At 46.3% G+C, this 21,853-nt stretch overlaps 1 protein-coding gene across 4 annotated transcripts in view; it reads left to right on the top strand.

Annotated features, from left to right (window-relative positions):
* The first annotated feature begins 128 nt into the window (after positions 1 to 128).
* rai1 (retinoic acid induced 1) overlaps positions 129 to 21,853 on the top strand; it is a 54,141-nt gene continuing 32,416 nt past the window's right edge. For all 4 annotated transcript variants that reach the window (XM_076752433.1, XM_076752430.1, XM_076752432.1 and 1 more), the window contains exon 1: positions 129 to 367. The gene's annotated coding sequence lies outside the window, so the exon portion shown is untranslated. The remainder of the gene's footprint in view (positions 368 to 21,853) is intronic.

Raw genomic sequence — 21,853 nt, 5'->3', positions numbered from 1 at the left:
CACCATCACACCCCCCCCCCCCCCTTCAGCCCGCCCCTCGCCCTGCGTGCACTCAACATGGCAGCAGACAAGCAGAGGAGGGAGGTGAGCTAGAGAGCAGGAGAGAGAGAGAGAGAGAGAGAGAGAGAGAGAGAGAGAGAGAGAGGGGGGAAGAGGGAGGGAGAGGCAGGCAGGCAGACAGGCAGGCTGCCGCTATCAGGGAATACTGGTGCCATTTTCAGCATCGCAGGGTAAAAGGATTGAGCCTCGCCGCTGTACGCTCGGCTCGCCTCGGCTCAGCTCAGCTCGCCTCGGCTCAGAATAGCTGATCAAGAGGGGGACTGGAGGGACAACAGAAGGAGGAGAGAACGGCTGACCCCTGACACAGGTACCATGCTTCTCCCTGACATTTGTCTCTCCTCCGTAGCACGATAGGAGATGGACAGCTGTGCAGATGGAAGTGAAAGTAAGGGGGAACGGCAGAGGGTGTGTGTGTGTGTGTGTGTGTGTGTGTGTGTGTGTGTGTGTGTGTGTGTGTGTGTGCCGAATAGAGGACAGCAGTGTCCCTCATGGGACTGCGTTCTATTTTCATTCGCTAGGTGCTTTTCGTAGGGGAAGAGCATTCGCCTCCTCCACACACAAACACAAACACAAACACACACATTCCCAACACCAGACACCTGCCTCAACCCTGTTTTCCGACCAGCATCTGTCCAAACAACAGGCGCACAAAATGAGCACAAATACTGTATCTGCCTGCAAAAACACATTGGAGGAGCATGCGGGGAAACATGAGCTGCAGCCTCTCTGTTCATCTGTGGTTTGTTTGTTTTTTCCTCCCTTGCTGCGTTCAGAATCCTGAGCCTTAGGATGTGTTACGTAGTGCTATAACGGGACGCTATGTCAGAGCAATGATGTGTCATAGCACGCTGTTTACTCTGCCTATTGCATAAGGAGGAATCTGAAATACATACGCACGCACACACAAACCCTAATCTTGTGAAACTAGTGATGAAGATAGATTCTGGTTCTTCTGATAAGTGTTCACTTGTGGTATATGGATGCATTATTCCATATGTATTACTGTATTTTGTACGCTGTAAGAGGAGTAGAAGGTGGTGCATCATCAAAAATGTGTGATAAGTATCAGGATACTGAACATCTTCTATATTGCTGTATTTTGTTTTAGTATGGCTTTGCCTGTTCTGTACTGACCAGGGGTTCTTGGTGTGTGTGTGTGTGTGTGTGTGTGTGTGAGAGAGAGAGAGAGAGAGAGAGAGAGAGAGTGTTTGTGCGTCACTTCAGAGGCAGCTTTACTACAGTGTGCCATTAAAAGATGCACTGAGACTGCAGTGTCACTGCTGACTGAAACTGATGCTCCCAACAGCCTCGCTCACCCCGAGGACAGCAAGGACGAGAGGATGAGAGAGAGAGAGAGAGAGAGAGAGAGAGAGAGGTGTGCTGAGTGAGAGAGAGGTGTGACAGAGAGAGGGAGTAAAAAAAAGCAAGAGGGAGGTGGAGACAGACATGGCAATATGTGTTTATGTGTGTGTGTGTGTGTGTGTGTGTGTGTGTGTGTGTGTGCTGGTTTGTTTGTGTGTCTGTGTGTGTGTGTGTGTGTGTGTGTCTGTGTGTGTGTGAGAGAGAGAGAGAGAGAGAGAGAGAGAGAGAGAGAGAGCAACAAGGAGGAGGGAGTAACGACGGAGATAACGCAAAGAGGGTGTAGAGAGGTGTCAGAGAGAGAAAACAGAGGTGAGATAGAGAATGGTGGTGTGTGCACGTGCGTGTGTGTGTGTGTGTGTGTGTGTGTGTGTGTGTGTGTGTGTGTGCTTGGAAAGATAGTGACAATGCCCGCAAAAGGGTAAGAATGAGAGAATGATAGAGCGGGAGAGGGAGAGTGATAAGTGGTGAAGGAAAGGAAGAATATATGAATGGAAGATGAGAGGCTGATCCCCTATAGCAATGCAGCGACATGGCCGCCATCAACACGTAAACATCTGCACTGCAAACAGTGCGTGTGCGTGTGTGTGTGCGTGCGTGCGTGTGACCTGTGGACACCTACATACACCTATATATCTGGTGTTTTCAGCTGATGTCTATGGTTCTTGTTGTGTGTGTGTGTGTGTGTTTGTGTATCTCTGCTTACGTGTGTGCAAAAGCGATATTTCTGGCGTCAAAAGACAGAGATAAGACAAGAGCCAGCCCACTGGCTTGGCACAGCATGGCATGGCAAGGCAACGTACCTCGAATACGCAATTGCTGCTACAGAGACAAGGGCTTGGTGCACGCGTGCGCACACACACACATACACACACACACAGACACACTTAAAGTCTGCTCTCCTTTTCCTCTGACATTTTCTCCTTGACACACACACATTCAGACTAACAGTGGGTTTCCTGCATGATGCAACACAATGAAAGGAAGCTGATTATCATGGAGATTGGGAGGCGTGTGGAGAACAGGTTTCAGTCTGTGCGTGTGTGTGTGTGTGTGTGCGTGCGTGCATGCGTGTGTGTAGATGATGGTCAGCAAAGGGCATACTGAAATTGGCAACTCATTGCCGTGGTGAAATGAAAGGTGAAAGCTCCCCTCTGTGCCTCTCTCGCTTTCTCTTCCTCTGCCTTCCTCTTTCTGTCTCTCGGTCTCAGACCAAAACAAATATATGAGGTCAAGGAGAGGAGGAGAAAAAGCTGAAAAAACAGGCGAAATAAGAGACTGAGAAACAACAGAACAAATTAAAAGCAGATAAGGAGGACGAGGCCAGAACATTGTTTGAGACTTTTAACATCAAGCGGTCGCCTTTTTCTCTGCGTTTGTCCCTCTTTTAAGGGATATCAATGTCCCTGCATTGATCTGTCCCTTTGTCTATATCCGATCCCTCAATCACTCTCGCTCCGTTTCTAACTAGCTCGCCGTACTTTCTGTTTGCGTGCGCGTGTGTGTTTATGAGCAGCACACTATAAGCCCTGAAGTGCCCACCTAATTGCCCCGGAGGCTCATGGTTATTTACTGTGGGGGGTTATTAGGCGGAGAGAAAGAGAGACAGAGAGACAGAGAGAGAGAGAAAGAATGTTTGTCCCTCATTAAGGAGAAGTGCCATGAACACAAGCAGGGTTGGTAGGGAGCAACCGGACCACAGCACCGTCATTAAAAGCACACACACACACACATAAACACAGTCAGCTGCTAATGAATGTGGACAATCCACCTCTGACTTATAGCATGCTGTTCGTGTTCATGTTGAATGACAGTCCCTGTTTGACTTTATAAATAGCAGCAAGTCCGTCATGGTTTTTGTTAACTGTATTAACTGATTCCATCTTTATGCGCTTCGTGGAGGTCAACCATTAACTCTGCGATTCAGCAGCAGTTTAGCGTGAACACATGCACGTGTTGTTCACAGGGTGGGATTAACCTGTGACGAGGCACAGGGCCAAAAATGCAGGAGCCGTTTTAGGGCCCTTACCATTGCGCTTCACTGGGGCATTTTGCTGAGGAAATCTCAAGTAATTGCCACTGAAAAACCTGTGGCTTCTGAGGAACAGAGACCCTGCAGGTCAATAACACAGGTGAGAATCAAGGCTTGCTTGTGCTTCTGTTTGTGTGTGCTTTGACATTTAGTTAAATTGAAGTCTAAATGGGCAGAAAATGTGCATTATTATCAGATCACAGCATGACTTTTTATGTACAGGCCTTATCGCTGTTCTAAATAGAAGCTGGAAGTTTAAGGTACTTGCCCCGAATTATGGCCAGCACAACGGATCCATTCAGAGAACATATTGCCCCAACATATAAATGCAAGTAGTTGAGGTATAATTTGGATAATCTCCCACTGTGACCCACGTGTTTATGAGCAATTTCACACTTCCTGATTGCATATCACTCTTTTTTATTTTGTCTGGAGGTTGTAAGCTCCTGCCTTGCTGTCATTTCTGATACCTGCACACACACACACACACAGGAACACACACATGCTTGCAAAAGGAGTAAACACATGGCCCGCGACTTGATGTCACTCCCAAACCCTAATACAAACACAGACAACAGACTACAAACACACACCTACACACACACAAGTGTAAATACTGAAGGCTCTGTCTTCATGTGCGTTATACAACCTGGCGCACACACACACACACACACGCTCACAGTGTGAGCGGGTGGGTACACGCTGTTCCAGTGAACAGTATACCTCAGCTGCTAACCTAGATCTGATTACACACCGTAGCTTCACTGCACATCTGTGTGCATGTGCGCGTGCTGATGCATGTCTGCATGAGTGTGTGTCTGCCATTGGGTCTAATGCAGTTTGCAGGTAATATGTTTTTATTGGACTATCCAGGACAGTGTCAGTGCAGTGTGTTTGTCTAGTGAGGGCTGATGTATTTCCTTCCATGAGAGTGAGGGACATCAGAGCAGGGGGATGGTGGCGAGGGAGAGCAAGAGGTTACTGCAGGAAGAAGAAGACAGAGATTGTGATGAGAGGGGGAGAGAGAAAGCAAGGCGGGGTGTGGAGAGGAAGAGGGGAAGGCTCATCTGTATGCTGGTTACTGTGTGCTGCTTGTTTGATCTGGAGGGAGTACTTAGTGCTGGATGGTGGGATGCTGCAGAGTGGGAAAGGCAAAAATAAGGTTCCTGCAAGAGTGTGTGTGTGTGTGTGTGTGTGTGTGTGTGTGAGAGAGAGAGAGAGAGAGAGATTGTGTGTGTGTGTGTGTGTGTGTGTGTGTGTGTGTGTGTGTGTGTGTGTGTGTGTGTGTGTGTGAGAGAGAGAGAGAGTGTGTGTGTGTGTGTGTGTGTGTGTGTAATTAGGAGTGAGGTGTTGGGTGCAGCACTTTGCTCATTAAAAGGATCTGGCTGCTGTCCAGCTCTGTGCAGTTCATCAACTGTCCTTCATGTCTCTCATCCTCTTCCTCCCCTCATCATCTGTCCTCTCCTTCCTCCCTCGCTCTTCTTTTCTCTCCGCTTCCTTCTGTCCATGCCTCCCGTCCCAGCATTTCCGCAACACAACACCGCTTTGCAACGGTCGTCCTGATGGACAGAAAAGAGGGGAACAAGGGCGGTAGGGGGCATCTTTCATCGCTCATGAGCGCTTGATCGAATGCGCCTCATTAGAGCCGAGTATATCATGCTTGTAAAAGATCAGTAATGAACACATTTGCACGTATCCATACTAATAAGCGTGTGTGTCTGTATGAAGTCTCGCAGACACTTCAAATGTGACTGCAGCCAAAGGCAGAACTAGCAGAAAACACCTGTCGGGCAACCACTAAATATTCAGACCAAAAACGTACAGTTATGTGTTTGTGAACCGCACACGCAGACTTTCAATGCAGTGCATACGTGCACCAGTGACGCTGAAGAAATGCATAATCAGGGCTTTCACTCAGCATCAGCAAGGAGGGCAGCGATTTTGTTCTTGAATAAAGTGACTTCATTCGCGCTTTCTCTTTTGAAAGCATATGGAGAATTATATATGCTTATTATTATTCAAGTTTTTTGGGTGAGTGTGCAATTGTGGGGCAAAGTTTTATACGCCTGCACAGCTGTTCAGCACTATAACCGGCAAGCAAGGCCGTAATTTTAGTTAGGGTGCACTTTAGCAGACTTGAGTGTGTATACAGTATGTGTATGTGTGTGTGTGTGTGAGTGCATTCAGCTAAATGAGCGCCTTGCTAAGTAAAGCCTGTCCCGCTGCTGTTTAGCTGTCTGCCAGACAGACAGAGAATGAAAGAGAGAGAGAAGAAACAAATTATGCAAAGGGGGGAAGTGATATGAAAATCATGCTGGAAGGAGAGAGGAAGAAGGGCAGAGAGGCAGATGGAGGAAACAAGAAGAAGATGAGGTGAGAGGAACAAATAAAGATCGATGCCAAAGCAGGGATCAGGGAGCTGTAGCGGGAGAGGAAAACAGATCGGGGGAACAGAATAAAATCAAGTGAAAAACAGAACGCAACATGGAAAATTTGAACAAAATGGAGGAACAGCGCAAGTCAAAGACGCACGTTGTTTGTGTGTGTTTGTGTGAGGGAGAGAAGCAACGAGGTGAGGTGAAAAATAACAACTATTACAGCACGCAGGAAGCGTGTGATGGGACCAGGCGATAGTCAGGAATCGTACTGGAACCAGAAACTGTCACCAGCCTCTCTCCTGTGTTCTGATCACGCAGCAACAACAGCGCTTTGAAAAGTTTTCTACCCCCCTCATGTGCCTTCAAACAGCTGCCGGAGTTACATAATCCTGAGAGAAACGTTGAGAAAAAAGCGAGATCAGAGACAGAGAGAGACAGATAGAGCAACCAAGAGGGAGAAATGTTACAGAACATGTCCTCTGCCATGATATAATATGCAACACACACCCTTCACATGCTTACCTAATCCTAGTCATAGCCTGAATAAGCATCCACGTGCAGACAAACACATTCCATTTTTACAATTGTGCTGCTTATATTATTGCTGTAATGATGGCACACTGCTAATGATATATCCCATGACCCCACCTGAGCTGCACTGCATTAAACACAGGCCAGTGTGAGTACCTGGGAATCAGAGTGAAGGGTGTGAACGTATGCATGTTAAGCTGGTGAGTGTATTAGTGCACATGTGACTTTGTGTGGGTGGGCGGGTGCCATCTATGCTGTGTTTTGTCGGCAGATGTGGGTTAGAATAGAAGAGGCTCTCTGGGGAAGCACTAAAGGCATAGCTGGCTGCCTTGCTGCCTGACAGAATTTCATTACTGATCATATAACAGCAGCCATGAGCGAAGACTCCCATGCGTACACACAGCCTTACATTTATCTGCATAAACGGATAAGGCCTGGTCCACATGTGCAAGGGTGTTTTTCAAAACTGGGTTTTTCCCCCTTCGTTCGTCTCTGTCCATATGCAAAAACACAATTGAAGCACTGTCAGGAGCATGTCAAACCAACAGGTGGCGATATAACCCTAACCCTAAAGCCATGTTGGCCAATCAGTAGGCTGAAACAAGTGACTACCAGTAGGCCACCTGCAACTAGAGGTCCAATCCTACTATGGTGAAGGAGAATAATGGCGCACGCCAAAAACAGTTTCCAATGTCTACACGTCAACACTGCAAACAGTTTCTGAATATCTTCACCTGGAAGGAGGTTTCCAAAAGCTCTGTTTCAGTGACCTAAAACTGCATTTGTGTGTGGACGAAAGGTCAAAACACCTAAAAATGGATCCAGCTGCCAGGCAGGTTAAAGGTCAGTGGGCTTTAGAGACATCACTCCCAACATAAATACATAATTATCTTTCTTTGAACTTTGACCTGTCGTCTCATTTAACCACTTAAAACACAGTATTGCTAAATCCTTGCCTGTAAATGTGAGTGATTCTTCAGGAGGAGCTAAAGGACGTGGAAAATCGCTGCATCCCCTCTCGACTCCCCACTAAGTACAATAACCATACCCCATACGCGCTGCTGTTGCTAGGTTGCATGTGTCGCTTTCATGTAAGCGTGCGTGCCCGCGCGTGTGTGTATGTTTTGCTCGACTGCCTCCGTGCTACGGACACAAAGTAAGTTCTCTGCCTGTGAATTAGCTTCCATAGCAACCGGTGCCACACAGCCGGCCGGGCAGGCAGTGAAGTGAATGAACGCCGCTCCGCTTGTGCGATCTGAAAGTGGGCACAGGCCCGATGCCAAATCTGGGTATGGTGGGCACGCTGACGGGCGCAGACAATGGGGCGTTGCTGTGGTGATAGGAGGGCTGGCGGCTGGAGGGGGGGGGTTTAACAATGTGCACTGGTATGTAGATGGCAGGCAAAGTCAAAAGCAGCGTTCAGTGCGATAATGGAGCGGCTCTGTCTGTTTGACGCTCCTTCAGTTTGTTTTCTCTCTTCCTCCATCGCTATTTTTGTTTGCCGCTCAGTATCTCTCCACTTTTCATCCCCTGTTCTCTCTCTGTTTGCTTTCCTTCTCTTATCTCTCTCTCTCACTCTGTTTGCTTTTCTCCTCTCTTCTCTCTCTGTGTCTCTCTGAGAAAGAGGTTGCGGCATTGCGGAGGTGGGTGTAGTGCGGGGGCAGAGGAGATTTTTTTTTTTATCAGAGTGTTATTGTCAGAGCTGGCCCATCACCTTGGATACACACACACACATATGCACCCACACACACACACACACACACACAGACACACACACACCTCAGACGTCAAACGCACGTCAAACGCTAACAACTAACAGTCAGGGTTTGGCACAAAACTAAAAAAAGCCCTCAGAAACTGGGCCCAACAGTACACAACTCACATGGCGAGCTGTGCTAAATCAGCCGAACTCTTCCAGACGAAGAACAAAACACCAAGTGAAAAGAATACAAACAATCATCGCACAGACGTCAGAGTCGGACTTCATGTTGCTTGTGATCTAGATAGCCGCATCCCAAGGTGCGCTGTTCAGTCACACAGACGGTCGGGATCCGGCTAATTGCTAATGTTCTCATGCAGAGAAAACATGAGGGAGATGCTAATGACCTTTCACTCAGATGTCTATCAACTGACCAAGCCGTAGCCATGGTAGCCAGGATGTGAGTACACACACACCCACACACACACACACACACGCACACACACACACATGCTCACATATTCACACGCAAAACACAAAGTCACCTGAGGCTGAGATGAGGGATAAGCGTGAGCCAAAATTTGAAATTAAATTATAATTTGATATCATCAATTATCTCACTTGTTAGGATGTATTTCCGCCACAGTGAGCAAAACATAATGAATGCGGATAATGGCGCTGCCAGGCTATTCTTTACTTTAATATCCCTTTATTACACCTATCATCTCTTTTGTGGGGATAAAACCATGTGTGTTGAGGCTTTACGCGAAGAAGGGGAGGAAAGAGAGAATGAAAGGGGGAAAGAGAGTGAAGGCTGCTGAATAGTAGAAGCACCTGGGAGAGAGTAAGAATAGTAATCAATCACACACATGCATGCATATATACACACCCACAAAGACACACGCACACACACACACACAAACACACAGGAAAATTGCGAAAAGCACAGCTGGGCTGCGGAGAAGCCATCTGTAAAGTCATAATATAGCACTCAGTGTGTACAAGTGTGTGTTCTCTGCGTGTGTGTGTGTGTGTGAGTTCGCATTTACTCTCATGTTTGTGACTGCATGCCTGTGCATGCAAGCAAAATCAAGATCAAGTTCCAATTCATTCAACCGTGTCTCCTCCGGTGGAGGAACATACTCACACAAGCCTGGATTTACATGCATACACACTCTTTTGCCAGCACATGCAAGCTCACTAACCCATGCTGACAAACACACACACACATACAGGGACTCATGCATAAGCATCGACTCTCACCTGCAGCCATAGGCTACATAGCAATGCATACTAAAAAGGCCAGGATAGAAGAGGGGCAAGGAGCGAAGAGAGAGATGGATGAGACAAGCAAGGGATGGCGTGAAGGATGGATGGATGGGGGGGGGCAGAGACAGGGGTTCGTACGGCCAGAGAGATCTGTAATGAGATCTCGGTGAGTCAGACAGGATGCTACACACTTATCCAGGCTGGATAACAGACAGGCAGCAGAGAATGCATTAGAATGCATTAGCCTAGCTGGCTAATATCAAAATCCGTGTCAATGTTATTAGCATGAAGCGCCTCTCGTACACATCGATCTTACTGAGAAAACAACTAGCCCAGTCATCTGGGCGGTGGAATTAGCTAAGGCTGGCAACAATTCACAGCTACCTAAGCAGTTTTACCCCCAGCGTGAAATTAGAATAGGTTGACCCAGTGTTGCTTTTAGCGTGTTAGCTTGCATCAGAGAGTGAGTCACAAGCTTTGCTGGGAGAAGCCACAGCACAAATTTAAACATCAGAGCAGTCAACAAACCCTGGGCTATCTCCGTGGCCATATTTATTCATGTGGTTTGACACCCACCAACACACACACACACACACACACACACACACACACACACATAATAAAAGCACACGGTGAGCTTGCTCACAAACTGGAGCACAGATGAATAAGTGCATCAGATGTATGTTTAAAGGACGAGGCCGCCAATATTCTATATTTTACTTAATGTGAAAAAACAAAACAACAATGGATTTCTATTGACAAGCATCGTCTGTGTGCGTAGCTTATTCCTCTGTACCACAGAGCTCCATTATTGTCCAAAAACTGTTAAAAACCCCTGCTGCACTGGGTTCCTTCACTATGATGAACAAGGGCACAGCTGAAAGTAATCTCCAACAAATACACTTTTTTCTTTCCATTTGAGTAACATTTGCTAAAAACAGCTGTTTTAGGAAATGAGACGTTAATATTGTGAGCCCTTTATAAAGATCATCAGGAACAAATGGGCTGGATGCTGAGTGCCAAAGACAGGGTGAGGAGAGGATCCAAATGCCACATTCATGTCACATCGTTTAGACCGCAAGTACGAGCAGACGAGCTGGAAAACACACTCGCCTCAGCCTCCTCGCTGTGATTTCAAGTCGGAGATATTGGGAATTTCTGATGGCGACGATATTTCCCACTTGGGGACAAGAAAGACAGAGGTGTCAACAAACTGTTGGCAGTTATATATAAATAAAATCCAATATTTAAACAAATAGACCACGAACCAAATTAAAATAAGCTTTCAACCATTGCAAATGTGTAATACCAGAAAATCAGCTAATTTAGCCTATTTAAATTGAGCAACTACCAGGCTAGCATGTTGGAATAATGGACGAAAAGTCTTCCATAACGGGAGGTTTTCCCCTCCTCACCAATCTTCTGACATGGCATGAATGCAGCAAAAATATCTTTAAGTAACGCCATAAAACATTGTTGGTTTTGGTCTTTCTTATCTTTGAACAGGGGGAAGTTCTTCTGCAGCCGCAGTAATTCTTCTCTTTTATTTATTCTATCTATTCTCTCTTATATTGCTGCCACTTTCTGAAGGCAGTTCCCTCTCTGAAGGGAGAGAAATCGGATACCTTCTCATCCGCCCACATGTCCCTCCGCCTCTCCTGACATCTCCTCGCACACTCTCCCTTCACTTTTCCCTCCATCCCTCTCCGTACCTCCACTTCTTTCCCTTAACAGCTCCATCGTTCAAAATAGCATTCTCCTTTGCAGCCTCCTCCCTTCCTCCTTTGAGTTACCCCATCTCTCTCTCTTTCTCTTGTCCCTCAGTGCCTCCATCTTTCACTGTTTCTCTTTGCTTCTTCCGCTACCCATCTTTCTCTCCCCAGCTCCCCTTTCTTTCACCTTTTATGCTCTTCCTCTCTTCCTCCTCTTGCTTGTGTACACAGACATCTCCCTCGCAGTGTGTCTCAGCTCTCTGTTTCAGTCTTTCCATCATTCTCTCCACGCCACATCCTACACCACACCTCCCCCCCCCCCCTCCTCTTTCTCCTCCCTTTTCCCCTTCCGCCTTTTTTCCATCTTCGGCTCACATCTGCTAGTCTAACACCAATCTTCTCCCTTTTCAGCAAGCTACCCTCACCCCTATTACACTTCATTATTGGGCCTGTTCTTTTTTATCACTCTTCCCTTCTCCGCCCCCCTATCTCACTTTCGGGATGACGCATGATTGCATATTTCTGTCTCATTCAAGCAGCCACATGCTCGCACGCACACACACACACCTTTTCCCTGTTAATATATTCAGCGTGCATAATGTCATCGTCAAGGTTAACAGCTGAGCTGCTAATGTGCAGAGGATCTGCGGGTTATAGGTAGGAAATACTGAGATACGGGCACTCTCACTGATTAGTGTGTTTACTCGCCGAATACTCAGCAACATCCAAGTATTTCGAGGTGGAAATGATGTCATCTGATGACCTTTCATGTACATCTTCAAGGAAATCGCTGATGGATAAATGATGATCCTCTAATCAAATGGTAATGATTGTCATGAATGTTTGCAACTGGAGGCAATCAACTGAGGAGGATTTCATGCTGTTTTAGCCTCAGTCCTCTATCTTTGTCCCCTCGTTTATGTTCATTAATGTGAAGAGCCGCCATTGTTCCATGGATAATTCATTGGCATGCATGGCAGCAGCGCTGTGTGTTTGTTTGTGTGTGTGTGTGTCTGTGTGTTTGCAGTGTGTATATATGTTCGCCATGGTGGGCGAACAGATGCAAAAGGCATGACAAGAAAATAACCTACCCTCCCTCCTCTCCTCGTCTGTGATGATGACGAGACGCCGCTCTTGCTCTTTCTCTTCCCCTCTATTTTTATCATCTTTGTACCCCCACCGTCTCTCTCTCTCTCTCTCTCTCTCTCTCTCTCTGTCTCTGTCTGTCTCTCTCTCTCTCTGTCTCTCACTCTTTCGGTCTCTCTGTCCTTGGGTGTCTGCAGCCAGCTGTGTCTTCGGGCCATTAGTGCCCCCCACCCCCTCCCCTCCATCCATTTTCCCCATCACTGATTCCTCCAGCAGACTTTACCCCCTCCCCCATCTCGCTCTTACTCCTCCTCTCTCCTCCTCCCCTCGTACTCCTCTGTCCCTGTGACCACTGGGGCTCCATTGTCACAGCTACTGCTGATAATAGTCTCGTCCTCAGTCCGGCATACCGTTACGCCACTGCACCAAAATCAAACGGCTGTATGCAGACACATCTGTAAACATCCACACACAGAGGAATGTATATGAACACGCAGTGTTTGCAGAAAAAACACTCAGACCTATTTAAAAAAAAACAGTAAACACACATCTAATTTTCACATAGCACAAACACATTGTGCTATAGCAACGTGCACACACCCACACACCCACCACCAAATCTACACAGTCAGCATCCTCCCCTTTCTGTTTATGTAAACATCTTGTTGTGCTGCTAGCCTCTTGCAGCTGCCTCCCGTTATGAAAAGTTATTGCGCTGCATAATATAGTGCCATTTACTTCTCTACACACCTACCCTAACTCACTCATCATAATAAAAGCGGGATTGATCCATTCTCCCCATCACATGCAAAGACAGTCTTTGGCCTCGGAGGAGAAGGAGTAGGTTTTGCCTTTGAGAAATTGGGCCACGGGTATCGTGTCCCCACTGTATCTGTGCGGTCAGCAGGAGAGAGCTGAGCCGGAGCAGATGTGATGCAGATGGTGGTTACTGTTTTCATCTTGTTTTTCAAATGACTTGAGATCTGTGCAGAATCATGGGTGCTTTGATTCTTCTATCACTAAAGTGGGAACACATTCAGTGCTGAAGCCAAGGCCTCTGTGCATTATCTGTGAATGATTGTGTTTATAAAGTTCAATGAGAGCTCTGTGAAAATCTGACTGGATTATACTGTATTTGTTCATGTGACACTATGCAAAATGGACTGTACCACTGGCCCATCTTCACAGGTTGTCATGGTCACTGGCGGCCAATTCAACCAAAGAGTGACATGTTCGTCTCAGATTTTTTTCACTTGGAACCCCTCAGATTTATCTTGCAACCCCAAGGAAGGTCCAGACTCCCAAACTGTGAACCACTGCTGTACATTTGTGTTTTATTTAGACCATTTTAGTGCCGTAAATCTTGAAGTTATTCACGTGAAAAAAGCAAAAGTGAGAAGAGCATCTAAAAAAAATCTCTTAAAAGGTGCACAGTGGGGTGTCTGACCTCTAGTAGCGCTATAGAGCAGTTGCTCTCGTGCACAAAGGACACATATACTGTATTCTGCTGATTGATCAAAACTCAGCAATTCACCAACAAAGACAGTGAAGAAGAAGACAGCCAGCCAGTAAACATGGATGCAAACAAGGCAGGTTTCAAAATGTTCTTTGCAAATAAAGAAATCCTGACTCCCGGTGACCCCTCAGCTTTATCTTGTGACCCCTTGGTCAACGTTGCCAACAACCAGAAATATTAGCTACTGTTAAACAGCTTAGCAAACGTCTACGCTCTCACAGTATATATATCGTCATATCACCCGAGAGATGAGAACAGATGAAACTGGAGTTCAAATGGGTCCAACAGAATGGTCTAAAATGCTTTCTTGGAAAAGAGAAAAGGTTAACGTGTTTCTGTCTCCTGGTCTGTCTATTTCCCTCCATATCACTCTCCATCTCTTTTGAATGCATTTTTGTGTGTCTGTCATCTATGTATGCTTGATATGAATGTGTGTGTATGTGTGTGTCTGCAGTGGACATGTATGTGTGTGCAGTCTGGCGATGGAAGTGTTGGAGGGGCATCGATTCTGACAGCTTCAGCAGCAAAATGACGGCTGTCTTTGCCTCCGCCCCACACACACACACACACACACACACACACACACACACACACGCGCGCACGCACACACAAGTACGCACACACAATCCATTTTAGGCCCCTTTTAGCCACTGGAGGACAACAAAAATGGGTCATCCAAAAAAAAAAGGGGGCACTCACACAGACATACACAAAATGATGGGCCATTGCATCATCCGCCTCCCCCCTTCCTGTCAGCTAACACACCCCTCTACTCTCACCCCTTCTCCTCCTCCTTCCCCTCCTTCCGCCCTTCCTTCCATCCATCTATCTGTCCATCACTCACCTCTCCCCACCCCCTCACCCTTCCAAAGCACTCTATTGATTGAGCCATTCAATTTCCGGCTGTAATTCAACTACGCTGTTGCACTTGAATATGTAAATGAGTCCATGGGGGTTGCCGGTGCTGTTGTTGTCATGGAAACTTCTCATCAAACACAGAGACACGCACACAGGACGCTCACACACACGCACGCACGCACACACAGACGGCCTCCTTTGGGGTTAGGAAGGAGAGGCAAGGTGAAGTGTGTGTGTGTGTGTGTGTGTGTGTGTGTGTGTGTGTGTGTGTGTGTGTGTGTGTTGTGCTCATGTGAAACTGAAACTTTGACAGTGGCATGAGATTTGGCCAGGGCTAAAATGACCTCACTGTACCCTTGGGTGTGTATGCGTGTAAGTGTGCGAGCGTGCATGCATGTGTGTGTGTATGTGTGTTGTAAGAGAGAGAGAATATAGAGAGAGGGGGAATACTGTATGTGTCCACTGCCTGGCCTCGTCCTCTTTGAAGACTCCCTCCCTCCCTCACCTCCCTCACTTCCCTCAGAGCCCTCCCACCCTTCCCCTCCACCTCTGCTCCATCTCTCTCTCTCTCTCTCTCTCTCTCTCTCTCCCTCCCCTCGCACCATGTTTGTGCAGCCCTCTAATCGCACTGACAGGAGAACAGCACTCTGCGTGGCTTCTGCCACCATGCATGCACAGAGACACACAGAGAACACAAACACATGCAGAATTAATACATTCTCCGTGTTTTCTCTTTCTCGCACATGCACACCAGTGAGCTCCTCGACACAAACAAAATCACACTCGCACACACACACACAGACGCACACACACATCCTGCTTCACTCTTAGCAAACAGTGTTGTGTGTGGTTAATGTGCTCCTCTCCCTCTGTGCCACTGTCTGTCCCTGTATGTTGCTTTGGGGACGTTTTTAGGTCACGAGGATGTCACACCAATCTGTGTGTGTGTGTGTGTGTGTGTGTGTGTCTGCATACAGAGGTAGAGTCTGTCTTTACTGCAATATGTGAATGTGTTTATTACATTTGTGTTTTATTTTGCTCGAATTACTTCGAAGCCCCTGAACACTTTGAATCTTAGCGCGGATTTAGTTAATATTCAGAAACGCACATCTTTAATTATCATTTATTATGAATTTAACACTCATAAACTCAGCTTAACTGCTTCTTTAGGACTGTGTGGGTGGGGTTTTATCCAATTTGGCAACAATCTTGAAACTGTCATCTCGTTTTGATTCACATTTTGCAGAACTGTAATTGGTGCACTGAAATGTCTGAGCCCTGCCCACTCCAGGAAAAAAGAAACAAACACACCAATCTGTCAACTGACATAACCAAAAACTGGTCAAACTTCATCGCTCAAAGCACGAAGCTGACAGAAAAAGGAAAGTACTTTAAGTATTAAGACCTTTAATAAAAATGGAATTAAGGCAGTTGTTTAAAATCAATGCAATGCTTTCTCTCTGCCTCCTCAACAGATAAATTATTAATGCAACTCATGCAAGCCGGAGCATTTATCTGAACAATAATAACTTATTTGATGATGCGGTTGGGGTTAAAGCGTTCAGCTGGCAGCCGGGCCCCATCCCTCTCATAAACAATGACACTTCAATTTGGGTGTGAATCAAGAAGGAAACATTTTCTCTCCCCTGCAAAAAAAAAAACAAATGTCTCCCATAGTGGTTTTGTTTGAACTCAATTTGGGAGAAAGTGGAAGGCCTTGTGCGTGTATGTGAGTGTGGGCATGCATGTATGTGTATGTATATATATGTGTGTGTGTGTGTGTGTGTGAGCGTGTGTGCACAATGCTAGGCAAATGAGCTTGTCAGTATGCGGCGCAGGCCTCTCTCTGGTGGCAGGCAGATGACAGTGCAGTGATTGGGCTGATTTCACCGAGGACGTGAGGGGAAATCTGAAGGCTGCCTCAGGGCTCAGGTGCTTATCACCTCCCCACACACACTCACACGCTCTCACGCACAGATTTGGATGCCTGTGCACACAAACACACACGGAGATGTACTCTACTACTAACTTTTGCAGCCCGTCTTACACAAACACATGCAGGGACTCACATGAAACCAGACGCAGGGGCAAGCACACACTTTGGTGACACATGCACACAAACATACATGCACTCTGTCTTCTCTACTTTATTACAAAGTTAATTATCAAAATCTCCTGTGAGTCTGCAAGCCATGCTGTCTGTCTGGCCGCTCAATGCTAGTCACACACACAGATCTGCAGATAAGTGTGTGTGTGTGTGAGAGAGATCAGTTATTATAGCCCAGGGCAGGTGGGAAAGGGGAAATTAGAGTTTATATGAAGGTCTGCATGCACTTCCTAAGACAATCATTGACAATTAATTACAGCTTAAGTGGCAGTTGGTATACCACACAAACACACACACACACACACACTTGCAAGCAAAACTGATTTTGGCTAAGGGCTTGTTGTTTATGTTTCTGCGTCAATCATGTGATACTTCTTTGCATGTTGCTTGAGTTTTCCTCATGCGTAAACGGTCTTTTAAATGTGCACTAATACATCAATTTTGCATGTGTTGGAAATTGGTCGATGGTTCAATTATTGCTGTTTCATTCCTGTATGATTTATTTTAAACGTTTTCTTCATGCTGCAGTCATTGTGGCGCCTGCTTATAGCAACATGGTGCTGCTCTCTTGCTCTCTCTCATGCTGCTTATTTCAAGAGAGATCCCCTATGTTGAAACTTCATTCCTGAATTTTGAATTTAAAGACATATGGCTCAGTATAGGATGATACCTGCATATTCATCAAGTTTCCACGAGGTGGTTTTTTTATAGCCCATATGAGATACATGTTGTACTATCAGGAAATTCACTTTCAGGCCTTTTCGTAACACCAGCAGAGAAATCTTATATCATCTAGTCGACCTCACCTCGTATTCAGGTCTTTGTCCAGTCTCAGATTCTGGAGTGGTTGTTCTGTGGTGGGACCCACTTCTTTTATTTACTTTCTCACTCCCACCGAAGAAACAGCTAACCATTGAAAGTCCCTTAATTTCTTTTACTGATGCCTTTTGGTTCATCTGAATCTTTTTCTGCGTGAAAGGAAGACAAACCAAGGAGAAAACGCAACAAGTTTACCAGCTCATCCACAGATTTGGACCAGAGCAAAGCAACTAGAACATATACAAGAACTCAGACTATTATTTCTCAGTGTGATGGTCATGGTGCTCTAACTTTGGTTTCCACGACAATTCATAACATAGCATTGCTACCAATTGCTACGATTATTACCCAATGTGGCCTTTGCTTGTTTTTTACATCAGTCATCTAATCCATGCACGCTATGATCAAACTATAGAGATGAATCACTGTATTGTAGCTGATAAGCTAGCATGTTGTTGAATATGTTGTCGTGAGAACCAACAAAGCTAGTAGCGTTGAGCATCACACCGTTTCCCCTCCAGTGTCAGCTGAGTGATTTCAGCAGTTTATATGCTACTATATCTGATGACTGCGGTCGATTTTCATCCAGCTCCAGAAACCGTGCAGCACTTCTAACCGGACCAAACCAACACAGCAATGCAGTTTCACTTCAGTTCACGGCAGTGCAGCAATTTAAAATAAATTACCTTTCGTGGTTTACAATATATTGAAATGGGAACTGTGAAAAGGGGCTTGAAAAAAAAAAGCATTGACAAATGACAAAGGATAAATTGAGGGTAAAAGGACTGTAAGATGTTCGAGTCTTTGGTGTCGCTCCACTTAGTAAAAAGAGGCTCAATAGCTGCTGGCAAAGAGAAAGGGATGTTAGTCGCCCTGCCTATTTTCCGTCTATCTGCCTGTCTGTGTGGCTGTCTGTCTGTCCATGTATCTGGCTGTCTCCTTGTCCATCTTGCTGTCTGTTTATCTCTGTCTAGTTGTCTGTCTTTCTCCAATCTCATACATCTGTCTGCAGCAGGAGAGGCCGTAAATTAAACATCTGAGATTCTCCCTCTCTCTCTCTGTACTTGGCTCTTATCCCTTTGCTCTGTTCCTCTCACCCTCCTCTCCTGTCTTATGCGCTCACTCAGCCCTCCCTGGCTCGCCCCCGACTGTATTTCTTCTTCCTCCTTTCATCTCTGTCCTTCCCCTCTCTTCTCTCTGGGCGAGAGAGAGAGAGAGAGAGAGAGAGAGAGAGAGAGGCTGAGGGATGGTGCGAGGAGGCGGAGGACTGGGGTGGGTGGAGATCATAGAGGAGATGAGGCCGTGTGGTGCGGATGGATAGACAGATGCATTGATAAGGGCTGCCGACTCCACAGCACGCTCGCTGCATATCCGATCTCTCTCCCCCGGTCTCTCTCTCCCTCTCTCTCTCTCATCTCTCTTTTTCATTTCAGGACTAATGCTCCCGTAGCCTTCAAATGTCAGTTCAGTATGGCAACCTATTAGGTGGTTAGCCAGAGTGGCTGACAGCTCCTTCGCTCCTTCTCTCTCTCGCCTTCTCACACACATTCAGGACAGAATGACTGTCTGAGGCTTTTGCCGTCATTGAGAACAGGTGAGAAAGACATGAGAGAAAAGGCGACACTGAGGGAGCATTGCAGCAACGGACTCTCTCACATCTCCTTACAGCAACTCCATCTCCCCAATGGTGTAAAGTAACTTACCGCATTTGATCAAGGCCACTGTTCTTAAAGCTGCTATAATCAATATTTTTGGATTAACAAAAGATCGCATGACTGCTTGTATGTGCAAGGGGTTGCTTGAATAACCCTCAGTTGACAGCAGCTCTACGGAGCTTTATGGCATTTTTCATCCAGATCATTGTTTTGGTTGTATGGTCGGCAACTTTACTGTTTTGGTTCAGTCTGAATGCTTTCAGCAGCAGCAGGCAGCTGATTTCTGCAAAGAAAGGTCTAAAAAAAAAAAACCCTGCTCAACACCGAAGGGCAGACAGACAAAGTTAGCGACTAGCTGGTGACCACAGCGGAGCATTTAGCAGCTAAAGGCCAGATATTTCCCTCAGGAGTTGGCGGAGACCAAAAATAGAGCTAAAAGAGAGTTAAAAAAACAGGACTTTAAGTTCACCTGGTGGACAGAACTACATCAAATGGATGCTAATGCTGCTCTGCACCTACTGGATGTTTAAATAAGCATTCGTTTGCAAACACGTTCATCAAATTAACTTCATAAGGACATCATTCACCTTTGTAGTGTTTACAGCGGTCAGTGGTCATAACGCGTTTTGCTGGTTTAGAACAATTTCAAGCTACTTTACTTCAGTATTTCCATACTTCTTCTTCAATACACTTCAGAGGGAATTATTGTTTACTTCACTACATTTGTCTCACAGCTATAGTTATATTGCAGATGCAGGTTTTACATACAAAACATCTGATACATCTGATGCTACTTTTACTAAAGGAATGCTGAATACTTCTGAATACTTCTTCCATGATTGCACCATCACTGAAAAGGCAAAAATTCCATTAAAGCAGAAATAGAGATCGAGAGACTCTCTCTTTCTCCCTCTCTCTCTGTTATATATACATATATGTATATATAACAGAGAGAGAGAGAGAGACCAAGAGACCGGCATGAAACAGAGGATTACAGGCTTAGTTAGCCTGCATGAAATCCCCTTTTCCTCTCGTGCCCTACAAAGGAAAGAAGGCAATTGTCCACATTATACAAAAAGAGGGAGAGAGGGAGGCATGTGGGGGTAAAAGGAGGAGAGACAGAGGGGGATTGCAAAAATCTCACCGAATCCATCGTCGTTTTTTATGTTTCCCCCGCGCTGCTCTCTGCATGGCTGCTGCCCCACCTGTGACATCACATTTATCAATACAGGAAGCTGTTTTTTTTTTTTCCTTTCTTTCCTGTGTTTGGCAAAGTGGGAGAGATGGGAGGGAGGAAAAAGTGACATTGGCCTTGAAACCTGCTATTGTCTTCCCTCCAGGACAGCCAGCCAACCAGGCAGCTCAGTCAGAGAGAGAGAGAGAGAGCGAGAGAGAGAGAGAGAGAGAGAGAGAGAGAGAGAGAGAGACAGAAGGGGGGGGTAGAGTGGGAGAGACGGTTGCCATGGTTACCTCCTGGGAGATGCGAGCACACTTGTTTATCTGTTGGCCGAGGGAGCGTGCACGGCAGGGCCCTCTCGCTGAGCAGATGTGAATGTGCGCATGTTTGTGTTTATCAGCATGTGGGTGTGTGTGTGTGTGTGTGTGTGTGTGTGTGTGTGTGTGTGTGTGTGTGCATGTTTGTGTGAACGACTGAACGTGAACACGCAGACACACCAGGACACATAAACCGAGTCTTCTACGGCTTTCTTTGTAAACAAACCTCCATGCATGCGGACAGACACACACGCACACGCACACACACACACACACACTTGCTTAATAGAACTCCAGCTTACCTGCTCGGTATTATTGAGCCAACAGGAGTGGACTGATGCAAGCTAATTGGCCTGGTGTGAGCTGAGCACCAGCTGAAGAAAACAGGACAGGGAGAAGCAGAAAAAGAGGGAAAAACACAACAGCAAGAGGAAGGGAGAGTACGCTGGATGACAGAGAGGAGGGAAAGGAAATGAGAGCAGAATGAGAAAAAGTTGAACGCATAGAAGAGGAGGGGATGTGGAGGATAAAAACAGAGGAAATGAGATGGGAGGAAAAAGGGGGAGTCAAGGGAAGAAAGAGGCAGAGGCTCAGATAAAAAGTAATGCAGGGGGAGAATGAGAAAATGACAGCGTTGGAAAGAAACAGGGGCATTAAAGTGAATGAGAGACATGCGAAGGAGCACCTGGCTAGAGAAGGGGGGAAAAGAGATGGAAACAACAAGACGGTGAGAGGAAGCGATGAAACGGGAATATCAGAATAAGAGAGAGGAAATGCGACGTGATGAGATGACTTATGATGTGACGAGATGTGATGCGACGAGTGCAAGCCGAGGCGCGCTGCCATGCTAGCAGAGAGCAGCCGCGGTCCTATAGAGCAGACACTGCAGGCACTGTAGTATGTCAAATGTCACAGACGCTAAGTCACAAGGCTGCACAAGGCACTACTGCCTCACACACACGTCATCGTACGCAGACGCCCCCACAAAAGCACAAAGGCTGCTGACATGTTTATGAGACTGCACGCATGAGATTGCTTTTGCTTTTTTTTTTTTTTTTTTAGCTTACCAGATGAGATCACACATATTTAGACACACACACGAGCACAGTTACATATTACAGAAAGGCGCACTGACACACACCGTGAGGCTCCCGTGGGCTCTGCGTACCAGCGGGGTTGTCTGCAGGCTGATAAGATGAGGTGAAAACACACGTGGCGGCGCTGGGCGCACCCATTACCTGAGACAGATAGGGCCTCTGCGTTAGCTGGTTCACCATG

This window comes from Chaetodon auriga, chromosome 16, assembly GCF_051107435.1.
Source record: "Chaetodon auriga isolate fChaAug3 chromosome 16, fChaAug3.hap1, whole genome shotgun sequence".
In the NCBI taxonomy this organism is placed as follows: domain Eukaryota; kingdom Metazoa; phylum Chordata; class Actinopteri; order Chaetodontiformes; family Chaetodontidae; genus Chaetodon; species Chaetodon auriga.
Note: the sequence above shows the minus strand (reverse complement) of the source record. Positions and strands in the feature narration are given on the sequence as shown.